At 41.3% G+C, this 16532-nt stretch overlaps 2 protein-coding genes across 4 annotated transcripts in view; one reads left to right on the forward strand and one right to left on the reverse strand.

Moving 5' to 3' along the window:
* The window catches only part of SCRN1 (secernin 1), a 66036-nt gene extending 49957 nt beyond the window's left edge, over nucleotides 1-16079 (reverse strand). Inside the window, exons 1-2 of one of the 3 annotated variants that reach the window (XM_086396440.1) lie at nucleotides 15575-15738; nucleotides 15005-15158 (exon numbers count right to left, since the gene is read on the reverse strand). The gene's annotated coding sequence lies outside the window, so the exon portion shown is untranslated. Of the gene's footprint in view, nucleotides 1-15004; nucleotides 15159-15574; nucleotides 15739-15941 lie in introns of those variants that run through there. The other 2 variants (XM_086396439.1, XM_086396438.1) reach the window with 2 other exon arrangements.
* PLEKHA8 (pleckstrin homology domain containing A8) overlaps nucleotides 14912-16532 on the forward strand; it is a 94902-nt gene continuing 93281 nt past the window's right edge. Inside the window, exon 1 of the mRNA XM_086396421.1 lies at nucleotides 14912-14991. The gene's annotated coding sequence lies outside the window, so the exon portion shown is untranslated. The remainder of the gene's footprint in view (nucleotides 14992-16532) is intronic.

Here is a 16532-nt window from a genome sequence, read left to right on the forward strand (position 1 = left end):
ATTTATGCACAAAAGAGTGCATTACAGCAGTATTTATACAGGTGAAAAACTGGCCCAAACTTAACTGTCCAGCATCAGAGAAGTGGCTAAAATTTTATGCTACGTCTATATGGTGGAACACCATAAAACCGTTAAAATGTTTGTGAACCGTTTTTAATTGAATGGAGAAATGGTGTGGGGAAGTGGAGGTGGGATCCAAAGTAAATTATCTTAACTATGTGAAAATATGCATAAAAAAAAACCAGAAGTAGTAGCCTGACCACTAAATGCTTTGTTTTTCTATATTTTCTTTTGTTTTGATTTTCCTACAAGTACTTATATTTATTTAATTACACAAAAAAGATTAAAAAAAATTAAACCTGGGAGTATTGCCAATTTAGGAATTTAATTTCAAATTAAAAATTTGGCTCTATTTCTGTGTCCCAACATCCACAATTTTAAAACTGGGGACATCCCCAGCAGTCTAGTGGTTAAGACACTGTGCTTCCAAGCAAGGGGCCTGGTTACCAACCCTGGTAAGGGAACTAAGATCTCTCAAGCTGGGTAGCAAGGCCAAAAACAAGAAATTTCAAAACTGGCAAATTCTTATTTGAGTTATAGTTAGGACAAATTATTTATTCAGTATTATAGTTATTCTCTGGTATTTTGTTTTCTTTTTTTTTTTTTTCCTTTACAGTCTGCCCAATTCAGAATTACTCAAAGAGTACACAAATTTGCATTACTATTTTTTATACAAATAGCGGGCAGGCCTCCTACAGTCGCCTCCTTAAACAGGAAAAGAAAAACTAGCCAATCAGAAAGTCAATTTTCTGCTGACCCTGAGATGAAATTCTTTTGAAACTGATTCAAGGGATCTCAATTTTGTTCCCATTATCTGTCATAATCTTGGCTAACATACCAGATATTCCACTAAAAAAAATCTGAGATGTTAACTCTTCTATATACTGTATAAAATATGTATTTTGAAGTCTCTGTTTACAGTATTTTTATAAACTGTTAAATCATTCATGTATGAAACAAAAGACTGACTTTACAATTTCTCTCCTTTCCCTCTATCTTATCTAGCATTATGAGAAATCATAATCTCCTCTCTGAAGAAAAATAAAATAAAATTTAATTAACTCCCAATCATACATGCTAATACAGAAATCTATTGCGTAGTTTTTTTTTTATCATTTATAATCAGCTTTAGAAAACAGAATAATTATTCAATAATGGGTTTTCTATAACTACACTCTACTTAAACCAGCATCAGAATCAATGAACAAAGCTTACTCAAGAAATAAAGAGATGACTGATGGCTTTTTTTCTTAACTTGCTCGCTTTGAGGCACAATTCTGAAGCAATCTCTGAGTCATGAGGATCCAGAAGTGGGGATGGGGATACAGGATTATACTACACACCTAAAACTGAACCCAGGAATGTCTGAAGCAGTGTTTCCTGAACAGCATGTTGTGGTCATTTTGTGGGTTATGGAATCAACCTAGTGGACAAGATCAACATTTTTTAGAAAAGAACATGTGCATCTCACATAGGAAGGCTAAGCGTTGGCGCAAGAAACTTTACATTCAAACATACACACAGAAGTGTAGGCACTGGGCTACAATACAACATTTCTTTACTACGGGTTTCAAGCAAAAATCTTTAAAAGCAACAGGCTTAGAGGGCAGGTCTACTGAATAGGCTTCTTTGTGGTAAATACCAATTGGGATTCTTGCCAGGAAAACTAACGGCTCCAATTAATGAAACACTCTAATTTAACCCTTGTAGACAATTAAACTGACAGGCATTTCCTAGAAGTATTTGTTAAGAATATTTCAAAGTGCGTTTATCTGTACTTTATTCCAAATAGAATAAGCCAGTCATAAAAATGCAAATGCTGTATTTCACTTATATGAGTTAGCTAGAGTAGTGAAATTCATAGAGGCAGAATTAGAATGGTGGTTACCAGGGGCTGGACCAGGGAGCGTCAGGATAGGGAGAAGGATGGACAGTTGTTTAATGGATACACGGAGTCAGTTATGCAGGGTGAAAAACTTATGGGGATTGGTTGCACAATAATACAAATATTCTTAGCACAATTAAACTGTACACTTAAAATGGTTAAGATAGTAAATCTTATGTGTACTTTTTACCATATTAAACATTTTTTAAAAATCAAATATCCACAGGTGGCTCAAGGCTACAGTAGTGGCCTGGGCAGCTTTAGATATGGTGCCATCAGTTGTGGGAAAGTATTTCTAAGATCAGTTTCTAACCATCAAAATCTTTACAGGATTCACGACTTCCTCTTGGGAATTACAACTGCAGAGTCCCTGAGCTCACAGCATCAGAGCTGCGTCGCCCAACATCCCCCCTCTGACTGGTGATGGAGGCTGGGTACAGGCTTAGGGGGCTGGAGTGCTGCACCTCTGTAACTAGGAGACCGCTTACAGAATGTCTAGACAAGGAAGGAGGTAGCTGCATGGGAAAGAAGGTCTTTGTCCTCAAGTTCAGTGAGTAGTTATTGAAGGGCATGAATGTTCCAAGCCAAGGAGGGGTTTTCTTCGTCTGAATGCCAAACTACCCTGCCCCTTTTATCTCAAAAAAGCTACAGTGGCCCTCATCGGTCACCGTACCCAGTAATAAGAAAGCCTTGAATTGCCTGAGAGGAAGAAAATGACTGTCTGTATAAGCTATAGGTTTATTAGCTGTCTTGCAAATAACTGTGACAAAGGATCTTTACTTGCACAAAGAAATGAAAGCCGAATGTCCTTACTTTCCAAGCTCCCAGCTTTACTGAGCAGATTGGGTAAGTTTAAAGTTCATGTACATTAATTACCTTCTTTCAGAAAAGCAAAGAAGAATGTATTCTATTATTTATTGATAAATTCATTTTTTAAATCATTGACATTCCTGCTGAATTGAAAACAGGACAAATGATACTCACTCATAAATTTCCTTTCCTATCTTTTATCTGCTATTGAGATAGTAAGGAATAAATACGGTGTTTGGAAAAGGAATTATCCAACTGAATTGAGATGAAAACACCAGTTGATGGAAGGTACATACATCAGACTCATCAATTTCTGCCTGATAAATAAAAAAGATGCTATTAAGTGTCTTATTGAAAGCTCAAGACAGCAGAGCACAAAGCTTTAGGACTAGAGAGCCAGTGATTTCCAGCTTCTAATATTCAGTGTCTTTAAGGAGGAATTATCTAATGGAAGACCACATAGGGTATTGAGTGAGTAGGCAGGTTTTGGAAGCAATCTGAGTTCAAATCTCAACCCCGTGTCACCGTTCTGTAACAGGGATAACAACAGGGTTATGGTGAGGTTCAAATGAGCTCAAACAAAAAGCGCTCAGAATGCCATCTGGGACACAGTAAGGACACATCACCGTGAGGGTGAGAAAAGGTACGTGATGAAGGTCATTCCTTTGTCAAGATCTGATCTGAACAAACCAGACTTTAGAAACTTGGCTTTTTCCTTACGGTATCTAGTACTCTTTTACCTTTTGAAGATGTGCTCCATTGTCACTTAATGTCTTTTAAGAGCTGGTCACTATTCCCTTTCCCTAAGTCCAAGGTCAACACCTACCTCTGACAGCTGATTCCTATAGAGTTCAATGCCACTCATTCACTGTCACATTTCTGAGCAGCATGGGCTGGTTTAAGGATGGCAGGCTGTGCATTTATTTGGTTTGGTCCACAGCACTGGCCTAAACTGGTGGCTTCCTTGGTGGCTCAGACAGTAAAGAATCTGCTTGCAATGCAGGAGACCCAGGTTTGATCCCTGGGTTGAGAAGATCCCCTGGAGAAGGAAATGGCAACGCACTCCAATATTCTTTCCTGGAGAATTCCATGGACAGAGGAGCCTGGTGGGTTACAGTCCATGGGGTCACAAAGAGTTGGACACGACTGAGCGACTAAAACTTTCACTTGCACTTCTTTCAGAGCATTGGCCTATACGGTGAGTTTGTATGCCTTTAACCTGAATTGGCAGCTAACATTGGCAAATCTAGAGATTTTCCATAGAAATTCAGATATTTAGCATCTCCTGAAAACTCAAAAGATCTGGCAACACTGGGTCCACACTCTTGCATGTCAGCAAGATTGGAGCTGGGAAGGGTTCCTGCCACAGTCCCCTCCACCCCGATACTGAGGCCAATGGAAGTGTCACCCATGGTCCCCGCCTTGCGCTACTGCTCTTTTTGGTTCTTTCTTTTCTCATTGTCAGGTCAACTGTGCTCATTTACACTACTTACTTAGCCTTGTAGTCCCATATGCACAGTGGCAAGAGAAGGACACACTTTACAGACAGAGACCCTTGTTCGTGTCCTGACTCCACCTTCAAACCATGGGAAATAGGCAGGTTAATGAACTCTCTCTGAGCCAGAGTTGCCCCATGTGAAAATAAGACATATTTTCACATATGTCATATACAACATAGCACTCATAGATCAGATCAGATCAGACCAGATCAGTCGCTCAGTCGTGTCTGACTCTTTGCGACCCCATGAATCGCAGCACGCCAGGCCTCCCTGTCCACCACCAACTCCCAGAGTTCACTCAGACTCACGTCCATCGAGTCAGTGATGCCATCCAGCCATCTCATCCTCTGTTGTCCCCTTCTCCTCTTGCCCCCAATCCCCCCCAGCATCAGAGTCTTTTCCAATGAGTCAACTCTTCGCATGAGGTGGCCAAAGTACTGGAGTTTCAGCTTTAGCATCATTCCTTCCAAAGAAATCCCAGGGCTGATCTCCTTCAGAATGGACTGGTTGGATCTCCTTGCAGTCCAAGGGATTCTCAAGAGTCTTCTCCAACACCACAGTTCAAAAGCATCAATTCTTCGGCACTCAGCCTTCTTCACAGTCCAACTCTCACATCCATACATGACCACAGGGAAAACCATAGCCTTGACTAGACGAACCTTTGTTGGCAAAGTAATGTCTCTGCTTTTGAATATGCTATCTAGGTTGGGCACTCATATATACCTGAGATCAAATGGAAAGTACACCGTCCTGTGGTTGTATACAGTGGATGCTCAATAAATGTTCCTTTTCCTCCCTCCTACTAGTCACTGGTCAGGAGTTTACCACTTTTCCAACAATCCCTACTATGTTCCTTCATCCTCTCACTGAAGGTTTGCACCTGGCTCATCAGACACACTCATATTCCAATGTGTAACTAAAATGTGCTTAGAGGATCAGACTGGAGTGATGGAGCCTCTAGATTGAAGCATCAGTTTATAGAGAATACAAAGGACAACTATGGGGATGAAATCAGCAAAATCCAGGCTATGAGAAACTCTATAGGACAAATCTGATTTCTTCAACAAAAACTGCAAGAAAAAAAAGATGAAGAGACAAAGTTACTTAAGAGATGTACCAGCCGATTGCAATGAGTGGGACTTATTTAGACCCTGACTTAAACAATCTGTACAAAAATTTTATGACAGTTAGGGGACATTCCCCAGTGTTCCAGTGGTTAGGACTGTGATTTTAATGCCAAGGGCCCTGGGTTCAAATGCCAGTCAGGGAACTAGGTGCAGCAAGGCAGAAAAAAAAAACAAACAAACACCTATTCTCTTTACTTAAAAAGTAATGCACATGATGTTTAAAAGTCTTTTAAGGTTAGAAATAGCTCTGTATGTGTGTGCTCAGTTGTGTCCAATTCTTTGCAACCCCATGGACTATAGCCTGCCAGGCTCCTCTGTCCATGTGCTGGACTAATCAACTTGTAAGTTTTTCAGGGACTCAGATATCTCTTTGAGTAAGGATAACTGGAGGTAGGGAGGATGGAGAGGGATTTCAGTTTGCCTCGGTATATTAGTGCACTGGGAGAAGAGGAGAGCCCCTGTTTCCCTCTATCTTGCTATATCTCTTTGGACTATGAGCCCTATGAGGGCAAGGACACTTACATAATTCCTTATTTCCCCAGGAACCTAGTACACAGGCTGGCACATGATAAGACCTGGACAAATGTTTGTTGAGCAAATGAAGGGGAAAGGGTATCTATCTATATTTCATCTTCAATGAGAGAAAGAACAGGAAAATCTGATTCTGACATGGTGCTCCCAAGCTGTGGTTCAATCAACGGGATTCACACTGGACCACACATGGAAATGGTCTGAGGAGCAGATTCCTGAACACCCTCTCCTTGGAGATTCTGATTCAGTGGGTCTGAGTTGAATTCAGAGAGTATATTTTTAACAAATGCCCAGATGATTCTGATGCATCAGCTCAGACTGGTGTGGAATATCTATTCTTATAGGTTATTAAACTTCTTTGCTTCTCAAAAGTATGATTCATTTTTTCTGTCTGGCTTTATTTTCTTGGTGGTTTTTTTTTTTTTTTTTTGAGTGTAGAAACTTTCAATATATACAAACAAGAAAAGAATACAATAAACCCCTTTAAGGTGTTAACCAGCTTCAAGGGCCAACAACTGTCTGCCACTTTGCTTCTCAGTTTTATTTTTAAGGAAACCATTTAATTTTAATTGAATATTACTGAAATCAGCAACAGCATCAGCAGCAATACTCTTTGCCTTAAAGACCAAGGTGGGTGAAACACATCCCTGGTTAACTTGAGAGAAGTATGACAAAGATGTAGGAGGTTGTGTTTTCTCAGTCTTTGACTTAAAAACTGGGAAATCAGACTAATCACTCTACATGATAATCAGGAAGATTTGTTAGTTGTTATTTAAATGTTTGGGATTCTGCACTACTTTAAAGAAATAAAATAACTCAAATCTTTACAAATGTCTTTTAAAAAAATGCATTCTTCATTTTAACATAGATGCAAAGTAAATCCTTTAGTAAGGATCATGACTTCTCTGCACTGGATAGAAAGAATTTAAGCCAGAAAAAAAAAACCTAGATATTATTTCAGGTAGCTGAATATTTCTAAATCAGTAGGACCTGCTAAGAAATATCCTTTGGATGCTTTTTCTTTCATGAGTGAAATGATGATTTGCTATTGCATTTCAAAATTACTTCAATTTAGGTGATTAGCAAGAGGAAATGAAGAGTGTCTATTTCGAATTTGTGAAATCAAAATTCCAGGTAATTAACAATGACTCAACTTCACCATAACCCCTGATAATTTAATGGACTACTGCTGGTGCATCACCTCCCAAATACAGCCACTTAGATGATCACAAGAATAAAAAAGCAAAACAAACACGATAAATAACTTACTATCTTGACATATCATAAAAGACTGGCAAATATATAAATACACAAGAACAAGCAGTATCATTCAAATTATGTATATTATATAGGTAGTTGATGCAAAAAGACTGTAATGAAACGCAACAAAAAGTGTAATAATATTCCTGGGCTGTAAAATCACAATTTCTTAACCTATATTCAGGCACTTTCAAATTTCCCACATGAAAATCTGAATTGTAATGAAAATACTTTAAAAAAAGAAAAGGAACAGCTGAAGTAGAAATAACTTATTTTCCCAATATACGGCAGTTAATAAATATGGCCTTTCAATAAGGCAGAGACCCAGGGATTAAGGACAAACACCACAGCTCAGTTATGGCAAATGAATTCATTTTATCTTCTGGCCACATCTGATTTTGCCTCATTTTCAAGATATGCTGACAATGAGAAATATGAATAAAGCAAAATCTTCGACTTAATGAATGATTCAGGTGACAGCCACTAAGGAAACAGAGTTTCCTATAGTCAAATCACTATTCTTCAAATCACTCCAGAATTTCTCTATAATGCAAAATATTCTAATAGGTTTCCCAACTTTTAAACATCAAAAAAATTTCAGACACCCCACGTAACAGTGATTGTAGTTGGTTGGGAAATATATGCTATGAATTTAATAACATTTTAAATGCATCTGTATGACTTCTCGGGTAGCACAGTCGGTAAAGAATTGGCCTGCAGTGCAAGAGACAGGGGTTCAAGCCCTGGGCTGGGAAGATCCCCTGGGGAGGGAAATGTCAAACCACTCCAATATTGCTGCCTGGAAAATCCCATGGACAGAGGAGCCTAGCTGGCTACAGTCCATGGGATCCAAGAGTCAGACACAACTTAGGACTAAACCACCTGTATGTACTCACTGGTAATAAAATCCTGATCATCTAAAACAATCTAAAAATAATGCTAAAGATACAATATATATGACTTATGACTTATTCTGTGTCCATTCAATGTTGGGACACACTTGAATTCAAGGCCTACCTTCAAAAACTCTACCATACACAGTGATCTGTTCATCACTCAGGTGTATTTAAAATATGGAACCACTTTATAGAAAATTCAGGCTGCATGAGTATCACTTTTGAAAGAGCTCTTAGGAACTTTAGAGTGAGGGGAAGAGAAAGAATTAGTTGAATGGCATCCATTTCTCATAGATAAAACAATTGATTGTTTTTTAATGGGGAAAAAAGTATATAAGCAGCATAAGCAGTATTTGTTTTTCATTCAAGTTAGAAAAATACAGTCTGATCAAGTTCAGCCTTGATAAGGAAGATATTTTCCAATATATGGCAGGTTGAAAGGCAGTTTTCTATTTTTTATAATGATACAAAGAAAATAAATGACTTGTATCATGTGAATAGTATACATTAGACCTATATAGTCAGAATAAGAGAATGCATTATGGTTTTTTATTAATAAAAAAGAATCAGATAGACTCAGATTCCAAGTGCAGCTCATCCAACCACTAAGTTCTTCATCTATAAAACATGGCCATGATGTCTACCACATACTGTTATGGGGATTAAATGAGATGTTAAACGCAGAGTATCTGGAATAGAAGAACATTCAGGGAAGGTTTGGTCTTAAAGATCAGGGTTCTGGGAATGTAATGATTATGGAGATACATGAAAAAGACTGTTTTTTAAATATACAGGTATATGTTTAGCTTCCAAAAGCATTCCCTATGGGAAAAACTGGGGGCTATTGAACAAGTCACATCTAAGTTTCTTGTATTTCCTTCTGTTCTCATTTCTGACATTGCTGCCATTGTGATCACTAATTTGGCAAGGTTGCTACAAATGATGACCTTCCTATTCCCACCATCTGTTTTCCTCACCCAAATAAATAGTCTATTGTCTATTCTGATCTTTTCCCATTAGTATGATTTGTTATGTATGATATGTTAATGCTGTAAACTGGGATTTAAATAAACTTCCCATTCACTCTTAAAACAGTGGTATACACTCTGTCCCTATAAAACATATCAGGTATACATTCATTTCCTACAGAAGAAATTTAAATCTTGCTAGTATGAAACCACAGGGTTACTTTATGTCTAGCAAAATGGATTTGAAAACTACTTTGTAGCAACTTCTCTGTCAATCCAGTGGTTAAGATTCCAAGCTCCCAATGCAGAGGCTATGGGTTTGATCCTGGTCTGGGAACTAAGATCCAACTAAGATTCCTCATGCCACTTGGCAGGGCCCAAAAAAAACAAACCACTTTGTAAGTGCCCATTAATGCTAGAGCCACTTGCTGTGTTAAAAACCATCAGGGAATTTATCCCATTTTATTACCAAAAAGGAACCTACATGCATATATATGAAAATATTAGTGTGTGTGTGTAAATACATATACATGTGAATGTAAATACCCATTTATGCAAAAATAAATATATACTATAGATAGAAGGAAGGGAGAGAGGAAAGGAGGAAAGTAGGAAGAAAAAAGAAGGACCTAGAAGGATTAATATTAATCCTTAGCGTTGCAAGTGGGACTAAGCATGGGCTATAGAGATAGAAACTTCCCATTTTATCCACTTATGTCATTTTAAATATCTTTATAGCAAGCTCACATTGCTTTATTGGTCTTCCCAGGCAGTGCTAGTGATAAAGAACCTGCCTACCAATGCAGGAGACATAAGAGACTCAGATTTGATCCCTGGGCCTGGGTCAGGAAGATCCCCTGGAGTAGGACATGGCAACCCACTCCAGAATTTTTGCCTGGAGAATCCAATGGACAGAGGAGCCTGGCAGGCTACAGTCCACTGAATTGCAAAGAGTCGGACACGACTGAAGTGACTAGGCATGCATGCATGCATTGCTTTATTGGGTTTTTAATTATTTTTAAAAATCTGATTACTTCAGGGCTCAAGAAAGGACATTTTAAGACATCTCATTTAATTATTTTAGGTCACTAAGCACTGCTAAGTGCAATTTTAAAATACACTAAGGTTTTACTTTGAGAGGAGAAAAAGATATTCATATGAGCCTTTGATCACTGTATGATTTTAATTTTATATTAGGGTATAGCCAATTAACAAACTGTGATAGTTTCAGATAAATGGCAAAGGGACTCAGTCATACATATACATGTATTCATTCTCCCCCCAAACCTCCTCCCATCCAGGCTGACACATAACATGGAGTAGAGTTCCATGTGCTATACAATAGGTCCTTGTTGGTTATCCATTTTAAATATAGCAGTGATCGCTGTATGACTTTAACTAGGACTTTTAAGAAGTGATATGAATTACTAACATGTACTTTGACCCCCTAAGCATGTACAAGCACTGTGTGCAACCTAAGAGGAAAATGGAGCTAAAATCATTTCCTCAAGGTCTATATCATCTAGAAGAGGCGCTCATGTAAACCACCAAGAGGAGAAGGGCAGTAGCACAACTTAAGACAATGATCAGCAATGCTCATGGAACCCTTCACGAACACCTAGCTCACTTTAGGGAGGAGATTAAGCACTGGGAGATTCAGGTTAAACACATAACCATTAAAAACAGAAGGAGAAGGGAACGTTAACCATCTCAAGCTCTTTCTGTTACCGAAAAGGCTCAAGCTGGGAGACCTCCAACTTCCTCCCATTCTAGTCACCCACCTGTTTCAGTTCATCACCATTCCACACTGGTGGAGGCCCTAAGGATGCTGGAAGTTTCTGGAGGGAATAGGACAGGTGGGTGTGATTGACACGTACATCACGTGAGTCCTTCCCACTCATCCCATCTCCTCCCCTCCAGTGTCTGTTCAAACTGCTCTCACTATCCACATCCAACTCTGAACAGTACCATACACTTCAACCAACCTTCACTTTCTGGTAATGACCTAGACCAACACAGCCCAAAAGAAATACAGTGCAAGACAGGTGAACCACATACGTAATTTTATGTTTTCCAAGAGCTGCATTTAAAAAAGTAAAGAGAAATTGATGAAATTACTTTTAACAATGTATTTTGTTTAAATCAAATATATCCAAAATATTAATTCAAAATACAGACATACCTCATTTAATTGTACTTTTACTGCACTTCACAGACAATTGTGTTTTTTACAAACTGTAGATTTGTGGCAATCCTGAGTGCACCAAGACTATAGATACTGTTTTCCCAACAGCATCTGCTCACTTTCTGTGTCACATTTTGGTAATTCTCACAATATTTCAAGATTTTTCATTATTGTTATATTTGTTATGGTTATCTGTGACCAGCGCTCTTTGATTTAATATAAAGATAACTCACAGAAGGCTCAGATGATGTCAGCATTTTTTAGCAATCAAGTATTTTTAAATTAAGGCATATACATTTTTTAGACATAATGCTATTGTACACTTATTAGACTACATGATAAACCTAAGTTTTATAGGCCCTGGGAAACCAAAAAATTCATGTGACTTGTTTTGATACTTGCTTTATTGCAGTGGTTTGGAACCCAACTCGCACAATCACCAAGGTATGCCTGCATAATCAACATAAAATCATTAATAAGCTGTATTTGTCCTTGTCATGTGCAGCAACATGGATGAGCCTAGACAGTAATCTGCTTTGTGAAATAAGTTAGAGAAAGGCAGATATTGTATGTTTACACTTACATGAGAATTTTAAAAATAAAACAAATCAGTATAACAAAACAGAAAGAGACTCACAGATACAGAGAACAAGCTAACGGTTATCAGTGGGGAGAGGGAAGGAAGGAGGGACCAGATAGGGATATGGGGGTCAAGAGGCACAAACTACTATGTATTAAAAATAAATTACAAGGATATATTGTATAACACAAGGAACATAACCAATATTTCATAATAACTTAAAATGGAGTCTAATCTACAAAAATATTGAATCACTATGTTGTATACCTAAAACTAATATAATACTATAAATCAACAATACTTTAACAAAAATAACTAATAGACTATTTTAAAATCTTCTTTTCCTATAAATGTTTTAAATCTGGTGTAAATTTTACATTTACAATACATCACAATTCAGACTAACACACAATTGTAATATATCACAATTCAAGCAATCAGTAGCCACATGTGGCCTGTGGCTAGTGGCTATTGAACAGCACAAACCTAGACTCTCACGCCAATGAAAATCGTCCCCAACCTTTATAATGATGATTATTGCTGGATAAAGGGATCATGGGTGGTGTTTTAAAAATAACTTTGGCTTACCTGTATCTTTTATTGTCCTCCAACAAACACAGATTGCATGTGTTTATGTATTTTTAAAACTTGTGACTGTAAGTATCTTTAACATATAAGGAGAATTTCAATGAATGAATCTTCACATTCATGCTCTAACGCAAGTTATTGTTTTAATGGCACGTGTGGCCTCGGGCTTCTCAGGTGGTGCAGTGGTCAACAATTTGCCTGCCAACACAGGAGAGTGGGGTTTGATCCCTAGGGGTCAGGAAGATCCCCTGGAGAAGGAAATGGCAACCCGCTCCAGTATTCTTGCTTGGGAAACCCCATGGACAGATGAGCCTGGTGGGCAACTATCCATGAACTCACAAAGAGACACGACTGAGTGGCTGAGCAGGCACACACATGTGGCGTTAGCACTTGTCTCAATTCATACTTAGTTCCTATGTTTCACCACTATAAATTATTCTCCCAGTTGCTTGCAGCCCACCCACCTTCTCCTTCTGCAGAGCACTGGGTTGAAGTTACAGTATGCCCAGAAGAAATATTTCCCATACTCTCAACACCTCTGCAAAAATACCATGCACAATTTCTAGTTCTGCTTTAGTAGAACTAGGGTCACTGGTATATGACTCTGAGAACTCAAATTCAAATTAGAGAAAAAGCTGCTGTCTTCAGTGCTGCTTCAAACTTATTTTAAAATAGGTTTGTTATTTACTAATTATTTAAAGTTGGATATATTCAGAAGCTATTATATGCCCCACTTTGGCTTCTTAACAAAAAAAAAGAAGCAACATAAACAATTGATTTTTTAATCAAAGAATGCACTTCTCACCTCAAAGATTTTGACATAAATATAAAAACCATAAAATTATGGTTTTGGTGTTTAAATACAGAAACAGTCTAGTCCTTGGAAAATGGGAACATGAGGTGGACACAACTTAAGAAGTTAAATGGACTTAAGTTAGGACACTAAGGTGTGAGCAGTTACTTTAAATACCTATAGATTTTTAAATTTATGTTTGGTTTCATGAAGTGTTTGCCATTCTAACAATGATACGTTTGCCCTTTTCTCCTAGGCTTTGGAAGGTGGCATGTGGAATCCTAAAATGGGGAGTTCTGACACCTGGATTTCAGTTCTCACTGCCAGCTGCCAACCAGCTATATGACCTTGGGAGCAGTCCATTCACCCTGCTGGGTTCAGCCTCACCGGCTATGAAGAGAAGGTTGACAGCACAGCCCTTTCTCAGGCTGCTTCCAGCTTGCCATTCCTGACCTTTGCACTAATCTCTCTCTATCCCATTATCCCAGAAACACTTGCCTTCTCATGCATCTCCTGCTTGCAAAAGAAGATGGCTGGCAGCACAGGAGTGAAATGGGAAAGAAAGGCTGTTTTATTTAAAATCTCAAATGAGTCACTTTTCAAGAATGTATCATTCTCTGGTGCCTGAGTGCTTGGTCATGATGTCAAATCATCACTTCCAATAAAACTTGCTCTAAGAACCTGGTATTTGTTCCATGTACTGTTCTTAGATGATGTTTACACTAGACATTCATCTCTTTTAAGAGCCACTTGTAGGTACAAAACAACACAGAAGTTATCAAACAGCTATCAGCAGCCAGATAAAAATCACAGTTTTAATCAGGTCTTTGCACCAGCTTTTGATAAATAAGGAAAATTACAGCTTCCCACATTTCCCACATAACCTCCCCAAAACCTTGCAGCACTGTAAAATCTAGCCTGCTCCAAGAATCACGTCCTACCCTTTAGGGCTGGCTGTAGCCATACCCAGGAGAGCTCTCGTTCCGGTAGACCCTCTCCCCACCCCCACCAAAGCTTAAGTCAGGGGGCAGCTGATGTTAACTGTGGTCTGTGCTGATTCCGCCAGGCCTGATTTTTCATGCTGCCATTTTGAATTAATAGAGGTTTCCTCTGCAACGGATGCATCTTCTAATCAGGCCTGGAACACAGTAGGCACCCGGACACACACTCACACACATACACCACCGGGGAGCTAGACATAAGCATAATTCAAGACACTTGCAAGCGAGAATTAAACAGCAAATCCGGAAAGACAGTATTAGTTAACAGAGCCCTACCAAGACAGTGTGGAGCCACAGCAAATGACTGTTTCCTTACATGCGTCTGAGTTTAATGGGCAAATTTAACCCCTAAATCTTAGTTCTCATCAATTTCTCTAAAGTTCAAGCGTCCCCCCCCGCTTTGCGTCCCTCCCACTCGTTTCAGACCTCAGGAGAAATGTCGCCCAATAATCCGCGATCCGACAGACCAGCGAACGGAGGGCGCAAAGGCAAGCTGAAGTGGATAAGCATCTCAGAAATACGAGTGCCTTTGATCACTAAGTGCCCCAGAGCCACCGCGTTAACTTGCCCACACATCCCCCGTCCCCAAGAACCTCGCTGGGTGTGGCTTGAGGATGGGGTGGGGTGTTGTGACAAGTCCTTCGGCCCGGATAGACTCCAGCAATAGCTGACACGTTTGCCCTTAGCGGGATGGTAGTCCTCTGGTCACGATTCGGCGACCACAGACCGGTGTAAGCGGGGCAGAGCCGGGCCCAGGGCAGCGGGCCGGCCGGGCAGCCATGTTCGCGCGAACCCGCCGGTACGGCAGGTGCGTTACCTACCGAGGTGCCAGGCTCGCTCGGCCACTAGTGATGCGCCAGTGCGAGCCGGAATCCCCCGGAGCGAGAGGGTGGCGAGGGCGGGGGTGGCACGGGGTACACACCCCAGCGGGCCAGCAACTGGGATAGCAGGCAACGGAAACACAGGAAAAGCGGCCTGGGCGAGCGAGAAGAGTTAAAAAGAAGTTGTGGGGGCGGGGGTGAGGGGCGGTGGAGGAGGATGGGGGGGAGGATGAGGTTGGGGTGTGGAGGGCAGGGGCAGGTTCCAACCAGGCTGCAGTGCTCGCGCCCTGGGGTGGGGCATCCCTCTCCTGCGCCCTCGCAATCTGCAGCCCAAATCACCTTCCCCCACCCCCAACCCCGGACTGAGGCCCCCCTGTCTAGTGATCCCCTAGAGACCCCCAGCCAGCATCCGCGGGATTCTGCCCCAGGTAGCGCCACCCGCGGGTCTGGAGAGGCAGCCGGAGGCGACCAGAGGCACAGGGGGGACAGGGATGGCGGATCAGGGTGAAACCCGCCGGGGGAAGCGGCTGCAGACGCCCTGCGCTCCCGGGGGTGCCCTGCACGGCTCACCTGGGGGGCGGCGGGCTCCGGGCTCTGGGCTCTGCTCTGCGGTGCCGATGCGCGGCCGGCGAGCGTGCGCGTGCTGCGGCTGCGGCGATTACAGTGGCGACGTCGGGGGCTGCAGCTGCAGCGTCGCAGGCGGCCGTCGGGCGCTTCCCCCTCCCCAGACTCCCAAAGCTCCGGGCCACCGCCCCCAGCTAACAGCTGGCCGGGCTCACGTGACCGCGGGGCCCACCCTCCCTGCCGCCGCCGCCGCCGCCGCCGCCGCCTTCTTCCTCACACCCTGGCCCCCGGCCGGGCCGCGCCGCACCCACGCTAGGCCTGATTCCGGAGAGCGCCTGGGAGCAGAAGGGACGGCTCAGAGGGCGAGTCTCACCGAGGAAAGTGGCTTTCCCTTTGCTCGATCTTTATTTCTTGATCACAGCCGGGCTTGCGTCTCTCTCCCTCTCAAGCGAGACCTCGGGCTTTAAGGAGTCAGACCCCACTTTCTCTGGCGCCTCTCCGGGATTCCTCCGTTTCGGTTGCTACGTGCGGGCCTCTGTGCCGAAGCGAGATTTCTCCGCGGAGAAACGTGTCCAATACTTTGTCGACTCATATGTCCAAGCCGACTCCCTCCCTGGGTTTAAAGGTACGGTTCTGCGCCATGTTGATAAGCCAGACCGTGTCCCATACTTAAAGACAGTGAAGCCCAAAGAGGTTAAGCAACTCGTCCAAGGTCACGTAGCAGGTAGCGAAGCCAAGATCCCAAACCTAGGTTAATAAATCTATAGACAGGTACCGAGTGTGTTGATGCTGGCGTCAAGGTCATTGGTCAGGACATGACGATCCATCCATCTGTTACTAGAACAGACTCTACCTTTTATAAACTAATAAGAAAAGACTATGTTATGGCTGATTCATGTTGATGTATGGCAGAAACCAACACAATATTGTAAAGCAATTATCCTTCAATTAAAAATAAATAAAT

The sequence above is a fragment of the Bos grunniens genome, chromosome 4 (genome assembly GCF_055505025.1).
Source record: "Bos grunniens cultivar Pamir isolate PY7600 chromosome 4, Bosgru_T2T1.0, whole genome shotgun sequence".
NCBI lineage: Eukaryota > Metazoa > Chordata > Mammalia > Artiodactyla > Bovidae > Bos > Bos grunniens.